Raw genomic sequence first — 24,688 nt, 5'->3', positions numbered from 1 at the left:
AGAGAGTGGCCAGGCTGGTGGGAAATGATTTTGCCCTTGATGTAGTCTTCTACATTAGAAGGGTCAGACCCTTGTTCTCATACTTTCCCCTGTTCCCATAGGGTGCACTCCTTCAGGAAAAGAATCTGAACCAGCATGGGCTCTCCACAGGCTAAAGTTCCTTCAGATGATATTCATCTGCCTCAGTGTATAGACCTTCCATGGGTAATAGAAACATCTTCTCCACTATGATCTCCTCCCTGGGCTGCCACAAAGTCCCTGCTCTGGTGCCTGGGGCAACTCCTCCCCCTCCTTCTTCTCTAACCTTGGTGTTCAGAGGGCTGTTTCTCACTATTTTTACAATTTTTTTTTGTTATTATTCCCTCCTTCACTGGCTCTCAGACATTTTCTGCCCTTTCTTATGTATGTTTTCACAAAAGTGCCACTAGCTTTTCAGATGGGCTCAGCTGTGTCCTGTAGTCAGTCTTGTGATGCAAGCTGGAACAGTATACTCCCACCTCTTTCCACAAAACCCCTGCAAGAAAACATGCATATAGCCATTTCCTAAACAGTTATCAAACAAACTACTTCTTTAATTCAGTGAAATACTTAATTTACAGCATACACTTATATTAGTACTTGTTCAGTGAAAGGTAAGTTAATGCAACTGTTTTCTTAAATGCTGAAGACTGCAGTGGGACTTTAATTGGCATTGGAATTGTTAACTTTTGGAACTTACATAATACTTTGGGAAAATCAATGAGGCCTCTTCATGACATCTCAAAATACTTGGAAATGTAAGCCATATTCCTAATGGTATTCAGAATAACTGAAGTCAACAGAATACCTAAGGACATTCATAAACTTCAGTGGCTTAAAATGATGCATGTAACTAAGTACTCTTCTCTCTCCTAGAGACTTGTTCATCATTAGAAAGATATGCTACAGAAGAGAGTTGTCCTCAAAGCTGGTAAAGACTTTATTCATACATTTTAAAATTAGACTTTACAAGCCATAGTCTGAAATGTACACCACTACATAAATTTGTTTTGTGGGTGTAAAACATATGAACAGAAACAGCGTATCCTGTGTTTTTAGTTACTTTTCAGAAAATTTATTTATTACTAATGCATTAACCAACCTCTTCATTACATTTTCCTAAATCCTTTCTCTTCATGTTTGAATTTAATGTTTAATACATGACAGATGCTACACATATGCAAATTGCCCCATTTTTTGAATATGTTATGTGGATTTACAAATGACACTACATTTATCTAAGTGTTATGACCCTAAGTGCATTCACTGGCCTTAACTGCCAATGTAGGAGTCATGGTACTAGAGAAAAAAAATTCTAATTTCTTTTTTTTCTCTTGCCAATGTCCCCATTTCAATGTAAACAACGCTAAAATAATGCTAATAGCTGAGACAATTGGTACCATCTTCTTGGAGCATCTGAGTAGGCCACCACTTCCAGGGAGCTAAGCCTTGGACTCCTAGCCATCCTACAGAGAAATGTATGAGGTTACTACCTCAGTACCATGCTTAGTAATAATTACATGCCTGCTCCAGCACATCTTTTTAGGAAATACCCTTACTTTTGATCAAGTGCCAAGAACTATCCTGCCAAACACTTTTCATGCCCTATGTAAGATTTTTTAAAAAATTCTCCTTCCATTATTGTAATTACTTCTGCTTTGCCATAAGAAAGGGGATTGCTCTCATCCTTCCTGTTTATGTATTTGCTTTTGATTTTCTCAATTCAATGAAAATGACTAAAATTAAGTAAATCAAGAGATATAAAAGGGTAAGTAAATATTTCCTCACAAAGGAGGAAGAGGATAATGCCTGAAATACTCTGTTGAAATCATTTCATCTGATTAGTCCAAGTTCTACAGGATAACCAGATGGCAAGATCCATCATAAATGAGTGCAAATCTATCTTTTGCACTTTTATAATTCCAAGACATAGTATTTATTCTGATGGTAAGTATATTGAAAAATCACCGGAACAAGAAATAATGTATAATAACTATGTTATAGGACAAAACTAAGGGCACAGAAGAAAAACTTGAATTTTAGAATCTCCAGCTCTGGTAGAGATTCAGAATGAAATAAAAAGTGACAGTAAACCTGCATTTTCTTTCTTCATCTATTGTATGGCAAAATCAAAGAAGACAAGAGGAAAATATAATTCAAAGAGACACAAGAGAAATAATGTTGGAATCTGAGCAGTAATTTCTGTAACATTAGAAAAACTTGTTTTTGTAAATTTTTAGAGTAAAACTCCAGAATTACTTTTTATTACAGAAAATTTAGAAAGACATTTGCAATGTTATTGCATTGGATTTTCTCTTGTTTGACTTGGTCTTCTGGTTTTAACTTCTACATATTAAAATTTCTGAGAGTATAACAGACAGTCATACCTGACATAAAACAGTCTGAACATTTTCTGTCTTTTCTTCATTTACCAATCACTGGAAGGTTGTGATGGTTATGTAAATCTATACCTATGTCCTAAATCTTTCCTTTTTTTCTTTTTTCTTTCCTTTTTTTTTAATCAGGAAGGAAAAAGAACCCGATACTCTTCTAAAAACTTATTGCATTAATTCCATCTTTCCTATTATTTACTTCCTGTCATCTACCATCTTCAGTATCACAATAGAAAGCTAAGGTAACTCCACAGCAATCACTGAGTCTACATGAATGATACACTTGCACAAAGGCAGGAGAAAGCAGATAGCAACACAGTTAAACTGACATTGACATTCTGATGATACCATGCATCAAGGAATGTCTGAAAAAAACTCACCACTTTTTTTAAAAGAAAAAATTTGCTGCCAAGGAATTCAGAATTGAATTAACACTTAAAGCAGCCAAATAATTTAAAGAGGGTAACAGTACAGATTATATTGTTAAATGTGTTAATTCTATTGAATAATTAAATAATTCGTTGCTAGCTGGGACTAGTTGTTATACACATGCTCAGTTCTGATTTGAAGATCTGAATAGCTTAATTGTAGCATTATTAAAAAATAAAGATATTCCAAAAATATACAAATATCATTCAGCATTTACTTTTGAGAAGTTCATGTTTCTGAAGGAACTTTTGATAGCCACTTTAATGAATTCCTCATAGGATTAGTAAAGGTGAAGAAGGTGGGATCTAACAAAGTAACGAGATGTCTCTTATTAACTGAATCTTGTTCTATATCCAAATTTTGGTCTTTAAAAGATGTAGCTCCCTACTGCTGTTAGAAAACTAGACAGCTGAAAGAGAACTTGTAATTGCTTTTTCCCAAGATCACCAGAAGTATAGCTTCATAGATTTCATCACTGAGATGAAAAACAATGCATATGGAAGCACAGTAGAGCCTTATTTTATAACTACTTGAAGCTCTTAGTACAGAAGGAAAAGGAAAAGGAATTAGGAGAGAAATCTTGTATTAACAGAAGCTGACCTACTTAAGTTTCTTGGTCTATATTAAATATAAAAGAGCACATTCTGATGAAAGTATTATACTCTTGAGAAGTAAAAGCACCTCTTCCAAACTAATTTTCACTTGTTTGCACTGACACTTTATCTTCCAGTGTGTTGATGTTTGATACTGCAATTTTTGTAGCATTAATAGTTGCTGTGTATTTCACTAAATTATATGCAAAACAAGGAGAGAGCGAGAGAGGAAAAACAGAAACAAAAGAAAACATCGCAGAAAAGGTCTTTTTTTTTCAATGTAGGAACAAGGATTGGAAATATTAAATATTTCGGAGCTAAAACTAATTTCAGAATAAAAGTTTATATTGCAGAGTTGTCTCTTCTGTTGTAGCTTACGGATAAATTGGTGAACCATGCTACTAAAGGAGGTAATGTCAATGTGATGTCATTACTGCTGTATCCTGTTGTGACTACAGATGTCCATATTTCTAGCCTACTGAACTTGGCAGTGATTCACAGATAGCAGTAGTACATGAAAGGAACAAAATGAGTTATAGGGCAAAAATATGAACATTGACAATGTGGATTAGGAAGGAAGACTAGGATATTAAAAAAGACAAATAAAGGGTTAAGGAGTCAAGAAAACATATTAGTTAAATATTTTCATTGAATCTTAAATAACATAACCTACACTGTGATAAATAGTAAGAATATGATTGTTTTGAATGATTAGTAAATAATAATTAAAATAAAATGGCTATATATAATTACTTAGATTCATTTTTGTTTCATCTAAGGATGCAATTTAATGTATTTACACTAGTCTTTCGAAGCATGTATCATGCACTCATCTCTGCTGTATGCTAAGATGCAGGTAACACCAGAGGACTTCAAGATCCAGGGGAATGCTCCTTCCCAACCTGCTTACAGATGATTCCACTGCACTCTCAGCACTTGGTTTGTCTTGTTTTGTGAGGGATACAGCTCCTGCAGTTTCTGTCTGCAGTTCAAGCCAGCAGCATATACTAAAGAAAAGCCCAGCCTGATCCCTCCTGAGTAATCAGGACTGAGTTTCACTGGTGAAGTATGCACACACTCTTGCTCTCCACTGCAAATAAAATTTCTGTATCACTTGTATAATCACATTGCTTTAAGCCTGTGAATTACCTAGACCCAGATCGCAGGCCCTTTACCCAGCCACATCAGTTCTTGGGTCTTTCTGGGTGTTGATTTCCTTCTCCTCATCAGCAGGATACTTAAAGCTTGCTAGCAACTAAGAGAAACACACTCTGATTTTGGGTAGGGTTCATCTCCTAAATCAGACATGTAAGGCTTCTTGAACATACAGTTCCAGTGCAATATTCCATTGCATACTATGCTGTGGCTGCCAACTACTACTCTAGAAGTATCTGTGCAGAATATTATCCTGTTCGAGATCATATAGTTGGGCAACTTCATAATTCTGCTAAATTCTGCAGTATATATGATACATGAGCTAGGAATCTAAGCTCTCACTATAGTCAATAGCAATCTAATCGATATAGTCAGTGGAGATTAAGAGCCATACAGCTATCTTGAAGCAGTTGTCTATTTCGGGAAGAGATAAATAGGTCCCTGGACTTCATTGAGTGTACTGACTATACCTTCATTGACTATGATGGGAGCTTAGATAGCAGTTTAAATGTTATAAGCTATGTTGTTATTAGATGTATGAATGTGGAGCTAAATTTTATGCTTAAAGACACTAGCAATTTATTTATTTGTTTATTTGTTGAAAGCAATTAAATTAACTACCAATCTGGTGTTTTGTTTGGTTTTGTTTTAAAGTTGGTTGCATTTTGTGGTTTTGGTTAGTAGATTTTTTCTTCATTTTTTTTAAGCAAAAAAAAAAAAATATCACCTAAGTATACAATCTTTCATATTTTGAATAAATAGTACTATATTGAAAAATCTGTGACCTAATTGCTATCACAGAAGCATGGTGGGATGAATCACGTAACTGGAATACTACAGGTGAGGGCTACAAGCTTTTCGGCAGGATAAGCAGGGCAGAAGGTGTGGGGGAGTTGTCCTCTATGTTAAGAAGTGGATAGACTGAAAGGAGCTCCCTTTCAAAAGGGTCAAAATTAGTGACCAGAGCAATAAAGACATTTGATGGTCAGGGTCTACTACAGGCTGCTTTCTTGCTTCAGGTACAAGAATTATTGCACTCACAGGCTCAAAAACTGATAGGGTATTTCAGCTATCCAGATGTCTGCTGGGAAAATAAGACAGCTGGCTGCAAACAATCCAGGAGACTCCTGGAGTCTGTTGGTGATAACTTCCTGGTCCAGGTATTGGACAGACCAACGAGAGCTAAGTGTTACTAGACCTGGTGCTCACCAGAGTGGAGGAGATCACTAAAGAGGTTAAGTTTGGAGGCAGTCTGGGCTGTAGTGACCATGCCTTCTGGTTGAGTGTGTGATCTTGAGGAGCATAGGCCTGGCAAAGAGCAGAGTCAGAAACCTGAATTTCAGGAGAGAAAACTTCTGGCTGTTAAAGAATTATTTGAAGGGATGGTCTTTAAAGTCCCTTCCAAACCAAGCAATTCTATGATTCTATGAATATGACTGTCATCAGAGACATACTGATGAGACATTCCTCTGGTTGATCATGCTCCTTTGTCTCAGTCAATATTCCTATGCTGAACTGGAGGAATTTGAGGGATGTTAGGAGTGATGGTGTTTATCTCCCCGAGTAGGCATTGGAAGCAAGTGAGAAGGTCTCTCCTTTTCACTGGAAATAATTTTTCCATTATATTCTTTTTAAAATACTGTTAAAACCACAATTTCGGAAAGTTAAACTAATAACCTATTACAAGCTAATAAATGCCTCTGTATTTTTTCACTGTTTTGAAAAGTCACTTAATAATAAGTGGACTACAAGAATAAAGAAAGGAATAGAAAGGGAAAGAAAGATAAATTAATGAAAGTAGTCTGAAAATATACAATGTATTTTATGCAAAAAGGAAATAGGAATTCAATAATAATTTTTTGCAATTCTATTTTGCTCATCTTCTGATAAATATGAAACTGCCTACTTCATTTTAAAGAGTTTATAAATTCATTTAATCTTTCCATTGACATTAAAATCTGCAGCAGATATAGTACGTGGTATGTGTATCAGATACATGAGACTGTATAACTAAGTATGAGCAGTCCTTGAACAGGAGTTTATTGAGTTCAGGCAAAAAGACTGAGCATCAAATTGAATGGAAAATTCTATTATTTTGTATTGGCTTTTGAGTACAGACCTTCTACCTACAGTTAAGTTTAGAGGTGTCACCTTTATACTGTTCATCTCATTACTATTTTTCTCAGAGATCTTTTATTTCTATTATTTCACAGCCCTGGATACAACCATGTGGGAGACTGATGCTAGTGATATGGAACATCTATCTTTGTTAGACAATTTCATAAAAAAACAACAAAATTGTATGTACATAAACTTTATAAATAAGTGATCCAAGCACCAGCTTTGTGTATTTTAGCCATTTACATTCAAACACCTCATATGAATTCAAACCGAGCAGGCCAAGGAAAAGTAAAGGATGGCCCAAGGTTGTACATGCACAACAAAATAAGTCTGCAGTTCATAACATAAAAATGTTTCTTTAAAACCAGGTATGTTGCTGGTGAGGCGTGCAGGAATGAGCAGAGCTGGTGAAAAGATGTTATAATGTATGCTTTCCACTTAATTGAGTGAAAATGTAGCTATCTCACTTCTTTTATATATGTAGGGTGCACTGAAAGTATGGCAACAAAGTTTAACAGAATATGTTGAGAAGGTTTAACCTCTACTGCCATACATTCAACATCATTTGTTGGCCTCTGATACTGTGGGCCAACATAAAGAAATAGGAGTGTCAACGGTTTACGGGCGTTCGGCCTGGTTCCGTGACGAAGGGGACGGGGGATCCATGGGTCCACGCCCCGGGAAAAGGGAAAAGGGGAAAAGGGTAAGGAGATGGCCGTGAGAGCAAAGAACAGCAGCAACAATCTGAGGAGAAACAAACTAATTTACTAAATAAGATATCGGAATGCAAAACAACACACTATAATACAATATAATTACAATTTAAGCTGATAAACCCAATACAGAGAGAAAGAATGTCCCAAAATCAAGGTAGGCCTTACTCTACTACTGACGATAAGACGACTGGAGAATGAGGTGCTGCCAAGACGAGAGACGGGCAGAAAAAGGGACGAGGTCTCGTGATCTGCAAGTTTTTATACTGCGAGCTTTTATCTTTTCCCTCCAGCTGGAAAATGGTAACAGAGGAGCAAAGTACCATGGAGACTGTAGTAGTCCTTCTCTTCTGAGAACCAGGTACATTCACTACATGATGTTATGATGTGGAATACCAACAACCGAAAATCATAAAACCATGACATAGGAGGTATTACTTTTGGAGCTGCCAAAATATGTTTATGTAGATTTATATATTTTTATATGTGTTTATATTTGAATATAAATTTATATATATTTAAATTTTCACAGATCCTTAAACAATAGTTCTTTAAATATGAACTATTCAATTTAACTCAAGAATTGGCAACATTTGTATCTCCAGTGGTCTCAATCCAAAACTGATAGTCTAAAAGAGATATCCTGGAATCTGCAATTATGATGTTAATTTTACCTGCATATATAGACTGCTCATTTGACCCTATAAGGTTGATATTTGCTTCAAAGAGCAGATGCACTTTGGTCTAGAGGAAACTGTTATTAACTATTTCAAAAGCCACTGTAGCATGGATAAATGAGATGTACCACATTATTTGGAGGTGTATATAAATTTTCCTTAGACTTTCTGCTAGGAGGTCAAAGGAAGATGTGATCATTAAAATAAATGAGTCCTTGATAACCTCCAGCAGGGGTGGACACATGTATGGTTTAGAGCTCACCCGTGGATAATCTGTGTGTTCATTCATTCAGGATTACTACATTGTTTCTCCCTTTTGCAGATAAAATCTAACCTTCTATAACAATTCTTTTGGATATTGTCTCTGTTTTGCTGTGATGTTTCACTCACATCTTAGTATTTTCTCTTGTTCTAATCCTCTGTGATTTTAAACTCATTTAATTTTGGGTCATGGCATTCTTTGAAGGCTGGACATTGAATGAGATGGCATATATTTCCAACTAGAAAAGTTTTGGAAAGTGTCCTATGTTGGCTATTCTTTTGAAAAGATGCTTTTGAAAAAATGAAGTAAATATTTATAGTAAGCATTTGTTAGGACACTTTTTGTTTCAAACAGGATAAGATACTCAAATTGTATACATTTGTAAAATTGTAAACTGTTGTAATAATAACATAATTCTAGAGTTTCTGACACGAAATATTTCAAGAATGGAATTGTTATTTTTTTTTCAGCATTTTCAGTATTATATTTCCTATGTTAGCTTTCTAGGTGATTCATTCTATCTGGAGGATAATATCAATATTTTCTGTATTCCCAATGAGAGTAGTTCTTCTGGTAATAATAAAAGAACATCTTATGTAGATATCATATCATTTCTCACTATTTGTAATATTAAATGCCAAAAAAATCTGCTTCATCATTTGGGATGTACCAAGTTCTATTGTGCACTGACCACTTCAGTGTAAAGAGCTGTAGCTGAGAAATAAGAAAGAGTCTGTCTCAGAAAAAAACATGCATCTTGAAATAATTTTAAGGAGTCTCACTTAACGTGTTTCATGAATTCATGAACTCCAGTGCACATTTCAAGATTCAGTAAAGAAAGGACAACAAATGGCTATGGTTAATGACATAGCCTATTTTTTAAGACTAGTGGTGTTTGCCTATGAGTATAATGAGCAAGTAATTCAACCAGATTTATTTACGTATGAAGGAATTAGGTATAAAGATAGAATTCAGTTTCCTTAGAAGATCAAAGGAGAGCTTTATTAAAGGAAGGTGTTGCTATGTAATAATTAATGAAATGCCATTTCCCTGTATTGAAATGTAAATCAGTTTCTTACAATTAGAAAAGTAAATGTAGTACCATTGTGACTCAAACTGTTCAATTACAGTGTTGAGAGCTGATAGAAAAAAAAAACAAACAATCTAGGACTCATACACTCCTTATTTCGCAGCCTTGCTCAATGCTATTTTCGAAGTGTAACACATTCCCATATCCAGAGTTTTCACAGCAGCACTAAAATAAAAGCCCGTAGGCCTTCTAATACATCCTCTTTAGATCTAAAATGTTAGCTTTTGAGCCAGACATGTTGAAAAAGGTTATAGTCCAATTTCCAAACTCAAGACCATGATGAAAGGAATACTGGCTAGCTAGTTCTGTGGAGTTTGCTTTTTGGATACCAGAAAAAGAAAAAATCATCAACTATAGGAACTGTCTGTATTTTAAGAAGTCATTCTCATTGAAGCACAAACCTTTACAAGTTCACCAGCCATTTTGAACTTCCAGGCTAGCAGCTATTTCCAGCAAGGTGAATGATTATCAATAAAGAATTAGAATGCTCATATCTCATTCCTAAAAATGGACCAATATCTTCAAATGCAGTTACCTTATGGTATTTAAAACTAAATATAGAAACTGACACAGTGATATTGTTCTCAGAAGTGCTGAATATCCAAAATTCTTGATACTTGAATTGGAACATAAGAAAGAATTGCTATACGGAGCTAAAATGTTATCTATCTTTAATAGCGCTCAACACACCAAAGCACAAAATGCTTTTAAAGAAAGGCAAATTTCTTGCCTCAATCCTAACACTGTACATTCAGCACCACTTTGGATTTAAAGATAGCAAAGAGATAGTGAATTTCACCCAAAACTATTTAAGAAAGATTATGATGCTTCTTGTACATGTAAGCATTCAGATGTTTTATGGAAAAATGAGGAATATAACAAAGTGCTTTGGAATCTGATGTGAGAGCGACTGATTTTGTGTGCTTTACTATTTGGTGGCTGAGGTAACCTTTCATTTCCTTATGATGAGGGAACGTGTTGCAGGATTAGGGTGGCCACGGATCACTTGAGTGACTGTACGAGCAAGGAAGTACTGCAGAGTGTGTGTATGGAGTAGTTCTGGGTGGACGGTTGGCAGGGCCTAGGGGTCCTTGGGTGGGGCGGAGCCCAAGGTCAGAAGTATCAGGAGGTTAACTGTTGGGCACAGGGGGGTGGTTGCTGTTTGGCTTTGTTTGTTCAACAAGTTGTAATCACCAATCAGAGGATGGGGCTGGGGTAGCCCCACCAATGGCAGTTTGCCAGGTGTAACTCAGTTTCTATATATGTTGTGAAGTACTCCATTAAAGTTGAAGCTTGCGTACTCATATTGAGATTGTCATGCTTCCCGCACCATGTAGCGTTCGGCTCTAAATCCCTGGAAAATCCGCGGCAGGAACGTAACTGGCTTGTCTACTTATTATATGTTCATATGCTACTCTCAGTGTTCTCAGTAATTCAGTTTGTGTAAGGGCCCTGAGCAGCCCTAACTGTCCCTCAGCAGTCCCCAGGGCTCACCCACTCTGCCCAGGACCAGGACCACATATCAACCCTGGGTCCATCTACCCCTGGCTTCCAGGCTCTGACCCAAACTGCCCACATGGGCAGCTCTTCTTCCTGACCACACACTGTGCCCTGACATTTTGCTACTGTAATGACAAATCTCTGTAAATAAGTAGGTAAAGGTAAATTATGATAGCTGCCATGTACTGTGAAAGTATGTGTGGCAGCAAACAGTTTATATGTAAGTCTTGTATCCAAATAAAATAAAATAGGAAGGAAATGGCTGTAAGATTTTATGCAGTAGCTTTTCTAAATAGATTCCAGTAGCCTATAATTGATCAAAATATGCTCACTTGCTCTGCAACCAAGCAGGTTTTGAGCAGAGTGAGATGTAATAACCACAGGAAAACACCTTTTTTACTTCATTACAACTTAAATTTTTGAAAATTAATTAATTTTCACTGCCTTAAAGAAATGCTTCAGCTTAATGGAAGTCATAGATTCTTGTGAAACTGCACCTATGTAGCTGAACACAATATTCTCATTCCTAATGCTTAATATCAGAGTACAGGAAGAATGCACAGGTTTACCTAAGTAAACCAGGGCAACACAACGATATTTCTTCTCATGACAGCTACAGAAAAGTGCTATTTGCCTAAGGAGTCCAGCAATACCCCTACTCCAACAACAATTTATTTCCTTCCTTTCCTTTTATAGTGAGCTTCTTTTGAATTTTGTGAGTACTTTCACTTTCTGAAGTTCTTAGGGGGAAAATATTCATCTACAAGCTCTGTGACTGTAATCTATTATGTGGTATACATGTATGTGGTTTCATGTACCATGAACATTTCTTTCATAAACTGGTTTTCCTAACTTCATAATCTGACAAATATTAAATCTTATTTTTCTTCTAGACATCTTTTAATTTTCTCCACTTCTGAGGGAAGAAGATGGATTATTTCTCTAATTTTAAATCAATGCCTCTATATGGTTTTCTAAACTATCACAAAATTTGAAAGTTCTACGTCCACAGCTCTAGATATGACAGCTCTTTGGAAGCTGTGGTTATAAACTCTCATAACATATCAACATATTTACAGATGTTATGTGGTGTAAAATATGTCCACAGTCGTGTTTCCATGGAAAGCATACTGGATGTTGTCATCATCTTCTAGGGCATAGAGTGGTGAACACAGAAAATTCATGCAATGAAGGCATAAAGCTATGTTCCTGGATTTCCTTTGCTCAGAAGGACATCTCCAGTTCCCTCCTTCCAGTCACCAGCTTAGTCTGAGACTTCAATGATCGCAAAGTGCAGTTTAGTAATCCTGTTCCTTCTCTTACAAAATGGGAATGGTATCACTGTAATCAAATTTTGCCTCCTCGTGCCCTCTGCTGGCAGAATCAGAATCAATTGATTAGTAATGGTAGCAACCTGGAGGTCTTCAGCTCCAAGAGAGCAACAAAACAAAAAAACCCAAAACCTAAAAGCCCCCAACCCCTCCTCTATTAGATGTGCAACGCACATGGTCAGAATGCAAACTTCTGGCTTGTCTCCATTGACACCAAATGTCTACCAAATCAACTTCTACAGAAGGAATGTCTTGAATTTCTAATTGCTCTCTACAACTTCCTGAGGAAGGACAATAGAGGGGAGGTCCTGATCTGTTCTCCCTGGTAACTTGTTACAATATGCATGCAAACAGTACAAAGTTGCTCCAAGGGAGGTTCAAACTGGGCATTGGTAAAATCTATTTTCCTTGCCTGTGGTTGAACACTGAAACAGGCTTCCTTGATGTTGTTGATGCCCCAAGCCTGTCAGTGTTCAAGAGGCATTTGAACAATGCCCTCAATAACATGTTTTAATGTTTGGCTAGCCCTGAAGTGGTCAGACAGTTAGACTATCTGATCTTTGAAAGTCTCTTCCTACTGAACTATTCTATTCTGTCCTATTCCATTCCATCCTATCCTGTCGTATATATAGAAAATACAGGCAGTTGAATTCACTTGTTCTGTGGCACTCAATCATGCTATGCTGTCTCAGCTTTGTAATATAACACTGATAAACTACCAGCTGGTAGACTTGTTTTGGGTTTTCTTTTTTTTCTTTTCGTTTTTTTTTTTTTCCCATTATCTCAGTAGGCAAACTATTTTCCTTCTTCATCCCAGAGGAGTGTGGAGGAAAGCTGTCACTTAACTACTAATGTTCTCTTACTGTGTCTAGCTATTATAGTTTATATATTATAGTCAACAGCTTCTGGGTGCAACTGGACAGCTGTTGCTCCATTGAGATAACTTCCTTCTTTCCCACCTTTTGTGTTTGTTCTTGGAAAGTGGTACAAATGTCCTTAGAAGCTGTAGGTATGCCCTGTCTCTGAAAATCCATTTGATTTTACTGTGCTTGTCCTTGTGCATATGTGAATTGAATTTGGGGTAGCAATGTAATTAATTCCCTCATTAGGCTGCTCTCCCATGTTAGACAACATTGTTAACCTAACTTGATCAAACATGACATAAGAAGGTGTTTTATTTGTAGGCAGATTACACTGATAGGCTAGCTGCTGTTGTTCCAGCAGAGAAAGCATACTGTGAAAGAGCTAAGTCAGCTCTACGGTCATCCCGTGAATGTCAGCCAAGAGCTGTCTCAGATACATACATGGTTAAATATTGTGTCTCCATGTATATGGATTATCTCACAGCTTCTCAGGGATGCCTATAGAAAATTATTTTGGAGGGAAACTTTCTTAGTGGAAAAAGCAGGTCAAAAAAATACTCAACATTTTGGGATTTTTTGTTTTTCTCAACGGAAAACTGATTAGAACAAAAGTAGTTGCAAAACTTAAAATGCAGGATGTGAGAAAGAAGCCTTCTTGCATTATCTTTGGTTTTTAGCATTCATCTTTTCATAGGAAATACCAGGAGAAACAGAAAGAGCTGATGTGGCAGTGGGAAAAATGAAAGACAATTGCTTGATGTCAAAATTTTAGGTAGAATTAATACACTTGCTAGATTTAAAGGATTCCTTGAATTTTCTTACAAAAATGCCACAAATTATGCAGTTGAGTTTCCTGTATTTAAGGAAACTGCAGGGGTCAGCACAGCAAGCTTCCGAAGAATTAACCTCATCCTGAGAAAATCAATATGGTAGGAGAAATCCCTCCTACCATATAAGATAGAAAGGTTATTCCCAAATTCAACAAGCACAGAATTTGAATTTAGAACACTCTTGCTTCCCTAAAGTCATATTTTAACTTGACGTAAGGGGCTGGAGCAAATCCATTGAGCTCACTTTTCAGGAAGGGCTATGACAGAAACAAAGATTTCCCAAATGCAGTTGTCTGAAAGAATTTAAATTCAATTGTTATAACTTTGAATTCAATTTATTAACTGTCTAGGCCAACAGCGCTTGTCCTGAACTGAGAATGAATCTATCTACAAAGAGCAAATGTAACTACATACAGGAGAAAACATCTTGGGTACAGAACACGCTTAGTTACAAAAGCAACATGCATTTCAAATGCTAGAACAGAAAAATCATCAAGTAATATCTGGATGTAAAAGTACTCTTTTCTGGAGGAAACTGTCTCTCCAAAGACTTTGATACTGTGGGTAGAATACAGTGCTGAATTATTAACAAAATCACATGAACTGGATTTTCAAGACAGTTCTGTAGAACAAATAAGTCAAGGAAGAGATCTGAAAAGTATAAGCCACTTCACACTCCCCAACAGCATGCTACAACTGCCAGACACAGACTACCTGAGTGTAAACATCTAAGCAGTAACATCTGATAGTCAGTCAAGCTATTTAGAAAGGGCTCCATAATCAACAGATGTACTGGAGAAGATTTCTTCTTTACTGATCATCTCTGAATTAATATAACCTTTCATTTCTCCTTGATGCCTTAATATACTATTAAAAAGCAAGTCCTCTTGGAAGATAAAGCACTGATAAGGCATCTTTTGAGTACTCTCCTCCTTGAATAAACTGACAAACAAATCAGCAGAATTTTAAGAAGAGAATGTGTGTTAATAAAAAAATACAGGAGAACTTGTGGCACAATTGAAACATATAGAAATAGAAGAGATATTCAAATAAATGTACTTATTTCAAATATTTAGTTCAAGGCTGTTAAATGCCTTTACATACTGAACTTTACATACTAAAACAAAATAAGTTTATCACAAAATTAGGTAGAGACTGTTTTCTGAATTTTATTTCAAGCTATAAATAAGAAGGACGTTTGACAGGCAAATTGGGAAAAATAGAATCTCTGAAGAAAAACAAAAGAAACCTTGTTTCCCTGAACAATATGTACTTACTTTGTATTAAGATGTCTTAAAACATTTAGTTTAAAAAAAATAGAAAAGCTAAAAATTTATAATGGGATAATATTATTACAGAAAAATAGATGTCTAAACTAAATTCCAAGATTCATAGTTTTTTTCCTATAATTGTCCTGCAATTATATAAACACACGTATGTGTACAGACACTGAGAAAAAAGTATTGTTATACTTTACTATCTAAATAACAAAGTTTATAGCCATAAATATCAGCAATTAAAAAAAAAGGAAAAATCTAATTTATTGGCATCTTTGCAAAGGGTAATTCTAGCATGGGAAAACAGTCATCGCCCAGGAGTTGACAGGCATCCCCATTGCAAGATTCTTGCAGCAGCATAGAATCATAGAATCATAGAATCATAGAATCATAGAATCATAGAATCATAGAATGGCCTGGGTTGGAAGGGACCTCAAGGATCATCAAACTCTAACCCCCCTGCCACAGGCAGGGCTGCCAACCTCCACATCTAATAGTAGACCAGGCTGCCCAGGGCCCCATCCAACCCGGCCTTGAATACCTCCAGGGACGGAAGATCAGGAGATGTTCTCCAAAATGTGGTTTTACTGAATTCTCATACCCAGCTGACCATGATCCACTGCTACTGTTTATCTTAAGCTACATACAAAGTATATTTTAATTATCTTATCTGTGTACAGAATAACTATAAGAGCTCCAAGGGATTCAGCAGGCCTTAACTGTCTAACCAGCCTTACCGGAGATTCACACCCACTGCTCCAGAGACAGTGGAAACTCAATGCTTTTCTGAAGGAAGCTGTAAATGTGCTTGCACATTTGTGTTCCTGGCTTGCACATTTGGTTGTTCCTGGTCTGCACAGGGAACTAATGAGTTGAGGGCATGACAGCTACTGCACCACAATTATAACTATAGAACAAACATGAATTTTATGCTCATTAATTTCATAGCTCTTTCCACAGGTGTAATCTGATTCAAATTTGGAAGTATGTGAATAGTGAATTTTATAGGTCCGGTGACCAGCGATTCCCCTAAATAACATGAAACAATTCACATGGAAAATGTCCATTTACAGAAGATTGTCATAGTTTTTCAGATGGTATAAAGTAAAAATCTGTAGGCATACACGATTTATTAAATCTTTCTTTTATTCTTTCTTAGCAATAGGATGCTTATTCATGATCATGTCAAAGTACAAAACTAGAAAAATCTTATTTCTAATTAAATGAAGCTGTTTGTTTAAGCCAAGTAAATATTTTTATTATGGTCTGAAATAGTTGACTTTATTTCCTTTTACAAAACATTTATTTACAAAGTGGAAGGTTTTTAAGATCTGAATGAAAAGCAAGACTTTTTTTAACATACAGATTTTTAGATCCTTTCAGAAAAGTGTGCATTCCTCAAGAATCTCAGTAGTGTTGCAAGTCATCTATAGTGGCTGACTATTTTCTTCTTAAAATAATTTTGAGAGGCACTTTATCTAACCTAAATGACAGAACTTTGTTCAAGCTACCTAGTGACAATATCATTAGACTAGAATAGCACCTGAAGAATGGGGTAGCACTTGTAGATTAAAGATATATTTTATGTGGGGATAGATGGGATCCAGCTTCCTGTGTACGTACAGAGTAGACAATATAGCTAGATAACAACTTATATTTATGTCATCTGCAAAAGATAGGAAGAATTTCTATACATTGCATAAAATGTTCTACTCATGCACTCCTTGATGTGAGAGATAATGTAGACTGAACTGTGTGCTAATAAATAAATCGAGCTCTAGTATCTAAATAGTTACTGAGAGCTCTGATATGTTGGAAAAATTCTTGGTAACAAGCTGGAATTTTTAACTGTACTTGTTAGAGTCCAAATGATATCCATGACACAAGTAAACTGTGAAATTAGAGTCTCTTCTCTGAGGATTATCATTTTAGATGGATTCTCTGGTGATTTTATATTAGACAAACTGCATTGTCCTTTTCTCCAGCCTTGCAGTTAGTGAATGTATTATAGCTATTTGAAAAGAAGCAAGGAGAAGGCATCTATGGGATATTCATTTGTGGTTGCTGTTTTTGGTTCTTGAAAGTGTAACGCATGCAGTATGAATGTTTCTCATATGAAAGTACATAGAGGATCAGATTCACTTAATACAGATGCATTTTGGATATATGAGTAGGGTCACAGAGAAACAAAATATATCTTTCAGATTCCTATCTGTCTTATTTCAAATTTTTACCATTAGTTGGTTAACTATGCTGTGAATCTTAAGATTAACGTTCTAGAAATATTCGTTTTTCTTTATTGAGTATAAATGAAGCAGTAATGACTAGCTTAACTGTAGGTATTATAGAGAGCTACATATGATTATACATTGCATATCACTCATACACCAGGAATGATGAGCACTGCACATGACTTGGCACACAAATGCATGTACACACTTAAAACAAAAAAAGGCATCTTCCAGACTTCTGTGGCAGGAATATAATAGATTTTTGCGAGGGGTCAGGATGATCTTGGAAGTGGGTCAGATATGGCATAAAACCAGCTTGGATTTTGTGAAAATGAGATGTGGAGTTGAATGTCCAAAAGTCAGGCTAGAGCATCACAAAACTGTGTTTGTAGTGACTGATGAGATTGTGATAACTTCTAAGTGCTACCCAAATGTTTTTGGCATGAGGATATGATCTTCCTTAAACAACAGTGCAAATATTTAGATGTGCACAAGTACAATACAATACACAATATACTACAAGCCTGTAGTGTTCTCTCCATAACTCTGTCACAGGGAAATCTCTGCTACCCACACTTTGACCTTGTTGTATATCTGTGTGTCTGTTCTTTTGTATTTGTGTGCATAGATTAAAAATTTTGCGCGTGCTGAAGTGAATGGTAGTATTATCTCTCACTTCTTATTCAAGTAGTATAATGACTTCATCCTTTGCAATTTTACATCAGTTTTGCTTTTCTCCTATTCCCCATGCCTTCCTTCTAATCTAATCTAGACTCCTGTCTAGTCAAGAAAACATAGATGACAAGTCAGAACATGGAACAAATAGGGGAAACAAAATCCTGGACCTGCTGTTTGTTAACAGAGAAGACCTTATGGGGAATGCAAAGGTTGGAGGCCATCCAGGGCAAAATGATCATGAAATAATAGACTTCTCAATCCTTGCTGAACCTCAGAGGGGAGTCAGCAAAAACGCAACCTTGGACTTCCGAAGGGCAGACTTTCTCCTCTTTTGGAGCATGGTTGAGAGAGTCCCTTGGGAGGTAGTTCTGGTGGGCATGAGAGCCCAGGATGGCTGGGAATACTTTAAGGAAGTTATTTTAATGGTGCAGGAGCTGACCATCCCCAAGTCACGGAAGATGAGCCGTCGGGGTAGAAGACCGGTCTGGCTGAACAGAGACCTTACACTGAAACTCAGGAACAAAAGGAAAGTTTATGGTCTTTGGAAGAGAGGGCAAGCAACTTATGAGGATTACAAGTACGTAGTGAAGCTGTGCAGGGAGAAAATTAGAAAAGCCAAAGCCCAGCTAGAACTGAACTTGGCCACTAAGGTGAAGGACAACAATAAATATTTCTATAAATACATAAACAGTAAAAGGATGGCTAGGGAGAATCTCCATCCCTTGTTGGATGCTGAGGGCAACACAGTGACCAAGCATCAGGATAAGGCTGAGCTACTTAATGCCTTCTTTGCCTCAGTCTTCAACAGTAAGACTAGTTGTGCCCTGGGCACACAGCCCCTTGAGCTGGCAGATGGGGATGGGGAACAGAATAGGCCATGCACAATCCACAATGAGATGGTTTTGGAGCTGCTCTGCAAGCTGGACACTCACAAGACCATGGGGCCAGATGGATTGCACCCTAGAGTGCTGAGGGAGTTGGCGGATGTGGTTGCCAGGCCACTCTCCATCATCTTTTGACAGTCCTGGTTAACAGGGACTGTCCTGGTTGACTGGAGACTAGCAAATGTAACTCCCATCTTCAAGAAGGGCTGGAAAGATGATCCTGGTAGCTATAGACCTATCAGTCTCACCTTGGTGCCAGGGAAGGTTATGGAAAAGATAATCTCAGGAGACATCGTGGTTCAGTTAAAGGTCAACCAGGGCATCAGGCCCATTCAGCATGGGTTTATGAATGGTACATCCTGTTTGACAAACCTGATTTTGTTCTATGACAAAGTGACCCGCTTAGTGGATGAAGGTAAGGCTGTTGATGTGGTCTACCTGGACTTCAGTAAGGCCTTTGACACTGTCCCCCACAGCATCCATGTGGAGAAGCTGGCTGCCCATGGTTTGGATGGGCATACACTCTGCTGGGTGAAACACTGGATGGCCGGGCCTAGAGAGTTGTGGTCAATGGAGTTAAATCCAGTTGGCGGCCAGTCACGAGTGGTGTCCCCCAGGGCTTGGTGCTGGGGCCTCTTCTATTCAACATCTTTATCAATGATCTTGATGAGGGGATTGAGTGCACCCTCAGTAATTTTGCAGAGGACACCAAGTTGGGAGGGTGTGTTGATCTGCCAGAGGGTAGAAAGGCACTACAGAGGGACCTGGATAGACTGCATCGATGGGCCAAGGTAAACAGTATGTGTTTCAATAGGGCCAAGTGTTGGGTCCTGCACTTTGGTCACAACAACCCCAGGCAACCCTACAGGCTTGGGGAGGAGTGGCTGGAAAGCTGCCTGATGGAAAGTGACCTGGGTATGCTGATGGACAGTTGGCTGAATATGAGCCAGCAGTGTGCCCAGGTGGCCAAGAAGGCCAATGGCATCCTGGCTTGTGTCAGTAATGGTGTGGTGAGCAGGACTAGGGAAGTCATCCTGCCCCTGTACTCGGCACTGGTGAGGCCCCACCTTGAGTACTGTGTTCAGTTTTGGGCGCCTCAGTACAGAAAGGACATGCAGGTGCTGGAGCAGGTCCAAAGAAGGGCAACAAGGCTTGTGAAGGGCTTGGAGAATATGACCTATGAGGAGAGACTAAAGGAAGTGGGGCTGTTTAGTCTGGGGAAGAGGAGACTGAGGGGAGACCTTATTGCTCTCTTCAAATACCTGAAAGGTGATTGCAGTGAGAGCGGGGCTGTCCTCTTCTTACTGGTGACAGGTGACCGGAGAAGGGGAAATGGCCTCAAGTTGTACCAGGGGAGGTTTAGGTTGGATATCAGGAAGAAGTTCTTCACGGAAAGAGTTCTTAAGCATTGGAACAGGCTCCCCAGGGAGGTGGTTGAGTCACCATCCCTGAATGTGCTTAAAAAAGGGTTGGATGTGGTGCTTGGGGACATGATTTAGTGGTGGGTTGTTAGAGTAGCATGGCTAGGTTGCGGTTGGACTTGATGATCTTGAAGGTCTTTTCCAACCTGAGCAATTCTATGATTCTGTGAAATGGCTCTTCTTCCATGAGCTTGTTTTGATCAATGAATATATGAGATTAGTATTAATTTTTTCCTACTAAAAAGTTACAATGAGTTATGTAAATATCTTGCTTTCTGCACTGTCTTACTTGTTTTAATATACTCAGGGTTCTCCTGATATACTCTGCTGAAGTGGGAAAGGACTTAAATGTGTTAACAAGGGAGAAAATCATATCTATAGCAATGTCTTTGGGCAGAAGACTTTCTTACACTGAATATATGTTAATTTTTGGGAATGTTTCTAAATAAATGGAATTGCATTATCTTAAAATCACAGGTAAGATCCTACTTAAAAAAATCTTCAGTGATAGCTCATCATGTTACCCACAGATAAATAAAAAGCTAGGAAGACTAACAAAATAGACAGTTTAGATGTTGCTTAAAATTGTATGTTACTTATATTTCTAAAACTGTGTTGACAGGGCTGAAACAACGGTGAGGGAGAGTTCACTAAGGGTATTTCTCTGAGGAGATGTCAAGAGGAACTTGACACTACAGTTTGCTGACTGTCACTTTATTCCTGCCAACAAGAAAGACTTTATAAGTGAGGATAAATCAGTGATTGATGAATAAGCCTAATGGCTGAGAAGGTGAAAGGGACATGTGTGTCTTTTTATGACTGTATATTGAATACACCAATTCTAAAATTACATGCAGGATGATATTGTCTCAGAATACAAACTAGCTTTTCTTAAATGAACCTTCTACAGGTTTACATCTGCAACAATACTTGCTTTTTCTCCTTATGGAAATGTGGGTAAATAGATGATCTCTCATATAGCAGTCCAAAATATATGTCTTTTGTATGAGTCTTTTGGGTACTGCAAATAGAATTTAGCACATTTTCTTAACACCGGAATCAGTAACTCATTGAGTTACTGCTTGGATGTAATATCCAATATCTGTGTAATGTTCAGTTCTATTTTCAATAGAGAAAGGAACTACAGACGACTTCATGGCTCATTTGTTTTCTCTTTGCTGGAAATGCAGTAAGAATCTTCAGTGGAATGAAAATAAAATCCACAAACATTGAATATCCTTCTCATTTTTCTATCTTAAGTTAAGGAACTGGCTATTTGAATTCATAGTAATAGCTTCCTTGACACAGTAATTCAATAATGTTAATTTTCTGTGAGTACATTTAAAGAAAAAGGGAAAATCATATTCAGGAACAGAGTTTAATGACTTAATATCCAAAATAGGTGTCTGTTTGATTGGCCGAATAGAATAGCACTCCAGTAGTGTTTTAATTGAATTGGCCTATAACAGACCATTTTTCACCAAGTCAAAAAGCTTCCAACCTCAATAAAATTTCAAATGCCTCATCTTGTTGTCTTTCACATTCTCTCAATCTCACTAGGATGTAAGGGCTAAAAGATCGGACTTATGCTCATAGAATGTTAATTAGTATAACCAAGAACATGTCCTTTTTTGTGTGTGTGTGTTCAAGAGGGGCAATCAATTTACTTCTCATCAACTCTGAACTTTAACTATGCATTCTGGAGTCTTCATAAAAATCCTGTCATTCCTTGCTGTCATGGACAAAGCATTTTAAACCAGATCCTCCCTTTTGATGGCAATAGAGGGGAAGTGCAGAAAATACAGTTCCATCAGGAGGAGGGCAGAGCAGCATTATTTATTTTCAGCTTTATCCTTGTCTACTGACTTCCACTCCTTGCAAAGATCATCACAGAACATTTCTATAAGACACTATTGCAGAGAACAGCAAAGTAAGTGAGCTCTCTTTTAGCATCAAGATAAATACATTCGGATGGCTACGAAGGCAAGAAATTACTCTCCAGGTTTGTTGCTTCCCTTTCCTTTTCCATGTTCATGATTTCTGCATATAGATTTTATTTGTCTCACAGTAACTTCCAAATTTTCATCACTGATTTGGAGGCCAGTGTGGTAGTATTTACTCTATTTCAATTATATGTTTGGAAGGAACCCTCTAGATTTGCTAAGACTGTCCCTAATTTTTTAAATAACATACGTCCATATAATTTAGCAAGGCCTAAATACCTACTCTGAATTCCTAATCATAGCAGAGTTAATTCTATAGCATATAAAGAACCTAAAGGAGAAAAATCAGGAATAAAGGCCAGAATTTTCACAGTAATTTTGTATACTTCAGTGACTTGAAAGCCTAGTTTTATGTTACCTAACTTGAATTTTGGAAGCTCAGAATTATTTTGGTTATTATGACCAGAGTCTTCAAGCATGCAAATAGGCAACTGTTTATTTTCTTTGCCTTTATATTTCACACATATGGTATATCTGTATTTTGTATTTGAATTTTTTTTCTCAGTGAGATTTGTATGACATTCTTTTGATGTCAGAAATATAAGTTTATGTTTAAAAGACACAGCGTTTGTCTTACAGAGGAAAGAGACCAAATATTTTTTAATTATTTCAAGTACATTAAATAGAAAGGAACATAAATGGATAGGGAGATATGATTCTCTCTTAGAGTGCTCTGTTTTTATTAAAAATATTTCAAAGAACACAGATATCTCAAAGATAGTGTATGTAATTACATACTATTGAATATTACCAAAATATCCAAACCGAGGAGCAATTTGTGGGCTACAATTTTAATCAGATGAGGTCAACTTTGTTGCTACGGATGTTTAGTCAGCTATCATGGGGAACATGCAAATTTCTGGTCTTACTTGTTATTTTATGATGACTGGAATTGTCAAGACACAATAAGTAATTTGCTCAAGGCTACAACTCCAATTTCATCACTGTTTCTTGAGTGCATTCATTAAAATTTTCAGACCACATGCTAAAAATATTCTGAGATGAACTCTTATAGCACCAGACAAGAGGTATTTAGTCTATGTTCCTTAAAGAACCACCATACTTACAGTTTTCTAAAAGGACCATTTTCTTCAGTTTGTCAGATTCCATGGGTGGATTTTTCTGTTCTCCACAAACAGTTAATTGTGTCACATTTTTAAGCTTTTTATTTGTTTGTTTGTTTGTTTGTTTTTTAATGTGTCTTAGTGTGCTTCAGCCCTTAAAGGTGGTGCAAAACAGAGAGTTAAGTTTGGGATTAGTTTCTGTAGTCAGAATGCTTCCTGGAAAGCTGATCAAAAGGTAATGCTGAACCTCCTTGCTAATTCATGGTTGCAGTGGAACAACAGCTGGTAAATACAGCTCCCAGGACATAGAGACATGTTTTCTTGCATGTCTGTATATATGTCTTTCATTTGACATGTCAATCTGCACAGATACTGAGTGCATTTCTGCTTTTTCATGATTTTTGTGCACCAGGAAACGATTTGGCCCTAAGAAAATACAACTGCCAAATTGCAGCTTCTTGAAGCATTTTTCCATTGAATATAATGGCACTGTAGTGAAAATGCCAAAGGCTATTATACACTGACAGTAATAGTCAAGACAAGTACCCATCTGCAGAAAACATGCAGCAGGTAAAAAAAGAGCAATGAAATAACCATGAAAGCTGTTGAAGACTCAGGGTGAGAAAAACAAGTGATCTGCTGTAATGCTTAACAAAAGAAGGAAAAAAAATTATGTGGACTTTCATAGTTACAAACATAGCAAAGAGTAAGCAATAATGCCTTTGGCAGAGATCCTTCTCACCATTTTAATGTTCGCTTCCTCTCTAGAAAGCTAGTTCCCTGCATGTGCAATCATGGTCTCATCATGAGAAATAAGAACTGAACCACTAATAGCTGTTTGTATACGAATCCTCCATGCCTCACCTCCTATTGTAACAACATAACTCCTTAAAAGGAGTTCAGTCAGAAAAGAAAAAGCAATATACAGTTAGAACACCAAAAGTTTTATCTTTAGAGCAAATCTAAACAGAAACAGTCTTAAAAATCAGAGGTTTGATTAAACAAATCTTCTAGCCCCTGCTTTGTTCAGTGTACTAGTTGTACTTGTGAGCAGGATATATCTACTGATACTTAAGTAGATAAGCTTGAAATGTTATTGCTCACTAACACATCTGCTAGATACAAAAGTTTAACTTACCTCTGGTTGTGTGTTTT

The sequence above is a fragment of the Numida meleagris genome, chromosome 1 (assembly GCF_002078875.1).
Source record: "Numida meleagris isolate 19003 breed g44 Domestic line chromosome 1, NumMel1.0, whole genome shotgun sequence".
NCBI classification, from domain to species: Eukaryota; Metazoa; Chordata; class Aves; order Galliformes; family Numididae; genus Numida; species Numida meleagris.
Note: the sequence above shows the minus strand (reverse complement) of the source record.